Here is a 6,388-nt window from a genome sequence, read left to right as displayed (position 1 = left end):
TTCTCCCTTTTTCTACCCATTTCCAGCACAAGACTTTCAGGACTGTGTGCTTCAGTCACTATTTACTCAAAATGTGGTTTGCTGACCATCAGCATGGCTCACGTGACAGCGTCTTAGAAATGAAAACCCCCAGAACTTGCCCCAGATCCACAAATTCAACAGTCCACATTTTAACAGCATCCTGTGTGTGCTCATTCAGGTCAGCCAGGCCATGCTCCGGCCTGCTTTCTATTTCTGTCTTGTTCCTTGAATGGGTATTATTTGGGCCATTCTCTCTTACTTATCCCCGAGGGAAAACATCTGGATAATTATAGCTCCTCTACATACTCCTGGTGACCTAACCTAACATCTAAATGTGACTTAACCTGTTCCTCCTACAAGCCCCAACTCAAAGGCAGGAGAACCTAGTGTGGGATTTTCAACAACGCATGTTTCTGCAGAAGGAATTTTCCAGGATTGAGGCCCTTGCACTGCTTCTCTAATCATCCTAATCATACTGTGGGAAGCATGTTGGAACAGCAGGATGTGAGCTCAGAAAATGATAAAAGTCAAAACTGATTAGAGGCTATAAACAAGACCCAGTGCTAAGAACGGTGTCTCTCATGGAAATCTGTTTCCTTAACCCCAAATTGCTTTTGCCACTCCAGAAAAAGAGCTCAATTCCAACATCTCAGGGATTCTATTGCGAAATTTTGTTTTCTGATCTTCTCCAGGAAATTAAGCGTTTCTAAAGAGGAGAGCAAAGGTTTTAGACAATCTGTTATTGCACACTGCCTATCTACCCGTGTGTTTCGTAAGTTACCCCAGTTTCATAAAATTTGGACTTTAGAGTCTCAAAGTGCCAAACTACAAAAATATAAATTAAACCAAAGCAATAAATTTCTCAGTAAACATGAGAAAGTATGCCGCAAAACTGTATTAATCTTACGTTCTCTAGCCTGTAGGTCCAAAGCTCAGAATTCTGAACATTTACACAGATAGCTTGACTCTCTGGATTACAAAATTCTACTACACACATCACTAAGAAAATGTTAGGATAGTCAGTGTTACAGGGCATTGATTGACTTCCAAGAAATGCAATTCACAGCATCCCTTCTGATTACCCAGGCAAGTTTCAGGTTGCTCAGTTTATCAGCGTTCCTGGAAAACCTTTCACATTACTTGCTTTTTGTGTATCTCGACACGTACATCCCACGTCTAGACAGGTGATTTCTTGATTGCAGCCCACGCCTTTTCCCAAAGCAATGAAAGTCAGTGGATTGGGAAGTCATTATTTCACACACCACTGTACCAAATCTGGCTGTGAGACCGGGTAACATTTTGTGAGAAGTTGGCCTAGAGGTCAACGATGCTGAGGAAGATTTGAAATATGAGTGAAAGTTACACAAAAGAATGAGTACTGAAACTAAGAGCAAGATGTTCTTTCTCATATGAGAAAGGGACTCAACCCAGATAAATCATCAAATAAAAATTTACAGATCAGGCGGCGCCTATAGCTCAAAGGAGTAGGGCGCCAGCCTCATATACTGTAGGTGGTGGGTTCAAACCCGGCCCCAGCCAAAAACTGCAAAAAAAAAAAAAAATTTATGGCTACAAGAGGAAAAATAATAGGAAATCCTAAATCTACATTTCTTTGATGTTGGAATACATGACATAAAGTGGGGAAGTGATGCCTTAGTAGGTCTTGAATGAATTTGAAATTTCTAAAGCCAGGCATGGTGGTGGTCACCTGTTATCCCAGTTCCTCAGGAGGCCTAAGGGGTAGGATCTATTGGGTCCAGGAGTTTGAGGGCAGCCTGGGCAACATAGGGAGACTCCATCTCTAAAATAAACAAACAATAATTTTCAAAAACCCAAAAATTTCCAAAGAATCCATCAAAAAAGCACTGGGAAAATCAGCGTAGAGCATGATGAGTGCTTTTAAAAGTGGTTCTATTTTTATTGTTTTTACTACTTTTTAATTATGAAATATTTCATTTTGTAAAAGAAAACGCAAATATTTATGGTACATATTTATCTCTGTATCAATGTGTACAGAGACATGCATAGAAATAACAAAATGAACATGTTATGACTTATCAATTAAAAAACTAGTTGAACATCTCAAGAACGTAGAAACAAACACAATTACTCAATACTGAACTGGAAGTCATCGATCCACGTTTAAGCGAACATGTGGAAATAAATCTCGATGAAAATCAAGCTGGGGGGAGAAGGAAGGAGGCCATGGGTAAATTCATAGGGTACAGTGCACACTATCTGGGCAAAGGCCACAGTTACATGTATAACTTTGATTCAATCTGTACAAAAACAAAGTATATAAATAAAACAAGTGTCACACCCCCTAATATTCTGAAATAAAAAATAAAATAAAATAATTGTAGTTGAGAAAGCCTGATGGCCTCCATTCTCTCACTCGCAGCCTCCCTGGTGGTTAAGTGTAGCAGCCCTCTGACCAGGTTCTGTGCAGTCTTTGATCATGGCCTCCAAAGGAAAGGAACATAGCAATCTCTTTTCTTTCTCTCCTTCCAATGGGTTGGAAGTTGTAGCCAGCCATTTTTGATCGCGAGGACAGAAGCAACATCCTAAAAGTGGCAGACTAATGAAATAGAAGAAATCCATGTCCCTGAAACCATGGAGCTGCCATACCAGCCCTCAGCCCTCAACCCTGGATTACCTACTGAGACATTAGATGTGGAAAAGCCAACTTAGTCTGGTTCAGCTCGGCTGCATCCTAATGTGATTACCAACATGGGCCCTCCACAGGAGCCCTTCCTGTGCTCTCTATTAGGAGTAACAGCTACCCAGCGTTGTGTTTATGATTCTCTGCTTTTCTCTAATTAGGTTTAGATGAAGGTTGGCGCCTCATGATGGGATTAGTACCTTTAAAACAAGAAGCCCAGAGATCTCCCCCCCACCCCCACCCCCGCTCCGTCTTGCTGCCTTCCTCTTCCTAACTCTCCCTAACTCTCCCTCTGCCAGGGAAGGTTGGCTGTCTACAAGCCAAGAAGAGAGTCCTCATTGGAGAACCAAATTAGCTGGCATCTTTCCAGAACTGTGAGAAATAAACTCCTATTGTTTAAGCCAAAACAGTCTATGGTATTTTGTTAAAACTGCCCCTGCTGACTAATATATTTACTTTTTCCCCCTCACTCAACACTATGCTTGTATAATTCGTTCTTGTTAATAAGTATAGCTATAGTTCACTAATTTTTCACTGCTATATTAAACTTACTATGTAATATTAATTACTTGAAAATACTGAAAAATTTGTTCCCTACTGTGTTGTTGACATTTGAGTTATTTGTAGCTTTATGTTATTACATGAAGGTGCTGTGAATATTCTTATACCTGACTCCTGGAATACACGTGCAGAAATTTCTCTGGGATATATTCCTGGATTGCATTTGGATGTCACAGAGTCTGTGCATCTTCAACTTTATGGGATAATGTCAGGTTCTTTTTCAGATGGTTGTACCCATCAACTTTCCCTTGCTAATACTTGCATTTAGGTAGTCTACAAGATTAAGTTCTGGCCAATAGGATGTACAACAGTCCCCTGCTTATCTTTAGGGTTATGTTCCAACAGCCCAGTGCATACCTGAAACCACTCTGTGGTTTTTAGCTGATAACGAAGGTGGCTAATAAATGACCAACAGTTAAGTAGCACATTAGCATGGATATGGTAGGCAAAGGAATGATTGGTGGGCCCAAGTAGATTGAAGTGAGACAGAACAAGATTTCATCATGCTACTCAGAACAGAATGCAATTTCAAACTTATAAATTATTTATTTCTGAAATTTTCCATTTAATATTTTCAGACTGTTAGTTGACTGTGGGTAACTGAAACCCTGGCAAGTGAAACCATGGATAAAGGGGGGCTACTGCATGGAAAAGTATTATTTAGGACTTTTGGAAAGGCACCCTAGTTGCTGGCTCAGCAGAGCTGTATCCCCTCTTTTTCTGTCCTCTTCCTCTTTTCTGCTGCTTGAAAGGCAAAGAAGATGGCTGGAGCTCCAGCAGCCATTCTGAACCAGGAGATGACAGAATGATAGGAACAAAAAAGCCTGACTTCCTGATAACGATGGAACCACCCACACTAGCCTTGGAGTGCCAATTATAGACATCCTTTACGCAAGAGAGAAGTGAACTTCTATTTTATGCCCCCATGTTTTGCAGTTTTTTGCTATAGGTAGCTTAATACAAGCCTAGGTGATTGTTTTGGTTTCTTACTGATTTCTAGGAGTTCTTTATGTAATCTAGGTACTACGTGGATTTTATTTGAAATATTTTTTCCCAGCTTATGCCTTGTCTTTTCAATCTCTTCATAATGTCTTTTCATGTACATTGGAAACTATTTCTAATATAATTGAATTTATTGATGTGGAAAGGATTTTTCCTTGGATTATTTGTGGCACTGGTAAATTAAAAAGTAGGCATCGTAAGGTCCTCTGCCCGAAGCCAGCCTTGTTTACAGTGGATCTCATCATGCTGCTTCCTTTCTTGCATTTGTCAGCATCATTTTTCACATTAAAAATTGGGTGGTGACTTACTTGCTGCTGTGGACTGTGGCCGTAGAGGTCGGTGAAGGATTCCAAAGTGGCTGGGCGAAAACTTGCTCTAAAAGCCATTGACTGGGTAGCTGTCGGAGAGATCATATCCCGAAATCAACAGGCTATTGCTAATTCCCTGAAATCTTGGAATGAGACCCTCACCTCCAGGTTGGCTACTCTACCTGAGAATCCACCAGCTATTGACTAGGCTTACTACAAGGCCAGTGTGGCCAAGGCAGGCTTGGTGGATGACTTTGAGAAGAAGTTTACTGTCCTGAAGCTTCCTGTACCAGAGGATAAATACACTGCCCTAGTGGATGCTGAAGAAAAAGAAGATGTGAAAAGTTGTGCTGAGTTTGTGTCTCTCTCGAAGGACAGGATTGTGGAAAATGAGAACCAGCTGGAGAAAATGAGGAACATGATTCCATTTGTGCAGATGACCATTGAGGATTTGAATGAAGCCTTCCCGGAAACTACATTAGACAAGAAGAAGTATCCCTACTGGCCTCACCAGCCAATCAAGAATTTATAAAATAGTCTGGGACAAAGTTCTGGCCCTTATGTTATACAATCCGGACAGTAAAAATATAAATAATTCCATTTAAAAAAATTGGGTGGTATACAGTCAATGAAAGGCACCGTCCATAGATACCCTCATATTGCTCTAGGGCAGGGGCTGCCAAACATTTTTCTGCAAAGGGCCAAAGTGGTATATGTCCTAGGCTTTGCAGGTCACATGGTCTCATCACAACTGAACTCTGCTGCCCTACAATGAAAGCATCACACAGTATGTAAGGAATAAACACGGCTTTATTCATGGTACTAAAATTTAAATTTCGTATAATTTCACATCACAAAAATTGATTTTTTTCCCCCGTCATTTAAAAATGTAAAAATCATCCTTAGCTCATGAGCTGTAGAGAAATCAGAGGAGGGCTAAGTCTGGCCAGCAGGCAGCAGTTTGTTGAGCTCTGCTTGGAAGTGCTGGGACAGGTGGGGTGGGGGTGGCCGGGTGACATGCACCTGCTGATTGATAGGTGTTGCTCGACTTAACTATCCTAGAAGCAGTTTTTGGCTTGTTCTATGCCTTAGAAAAGTGCATACAGATTAGAACTATGAAGAACCAGGATACAGGCCTGTCTGAGGTTGTGCAATAAAACATGTTTATGACAGGACGTCCCCAGTCCAAGAGTACATTGTGAGGTAAGGGGCTGGTGAACTACCATTGTGTGGCAAGCTGGCCTGCTCCACAGTGCAGTCAGAGGACACGCCTAAATTCCTGCCTTCTATTCCAGGGAAGAATGTGTGTAAAAATATCCATCCTCTGTTGATAACAAGTGCTCTGAAAAATAGGCATTTGGGTGTCAGCCATCGGGTCCCCTTGTTACTGTTTCCCAGCCTTGGTATGTGAACCTGCACGGGGAGTTCTCCAGCGGTACTACATGGCGGGACCGCTTTCCTCTTTGTTGGAGTGTTTGCCAAGCAGGACAGATGGGGCCATCACTCCTGGTGACCTCCAGGCCATTAGTATCCTGTTCTCACACAAAAACACCCCGGGCTCTTCAGGGATTGCCATCCTGCAGCGGTTAGGCAAAGGCACACTGGGACAACGGAGTTGTGCCACCACCACCGCAGGGCAGAGAACCAGTTCTGCCACTGTCCCGCCAGCCAGAAGCTTCCTTCAGGGGAGAGTAATCAGACGCGGCGGGCGGGATAAGAAATCAGGCCTCCGAGGCAGATGTAGGCGGCCTTTGGGAGGCCGGGGCCCTTGAGCGGCCGCGCAAAGTCACAGCCCCAACTGCGACCCGCGCGGCTCGCGCCTCGCCGGCTGCCC

The 6,388-nt window shown here is 42.6% G+C and overlaps 1 pseudogene; it reads left to right on the top strand.

Annotated features, from left to right (window-relative positions):
• The first annotated feature begins 507 nt into the window (after positions 1-507).
• LOC100962426 lies at positions 508-5,101 on the top strand (annotated as a pseudogene).
• Positions 5,102-6,388: the final 1,287 nt, after the last annotated feature.

This window comes from Otolemur garnettii, unplaced genomic scaffold (assembly GCF_000181295.1).
Source record: "Otolemur garnettii isolate 467f Iridium unplaced genomic scaffold, OtoGar3 scaffold00007, whole genome shotgun sequence".
Lineage (NCBI taxonomy): Eukaryota > Metazoa > Chordata > Mammalia > Primates > Galagidae > Otolemur > Otolemur garnettii.
This window is presented reverse-complemented; position numbering and strand designations above follow the sequence as displayed.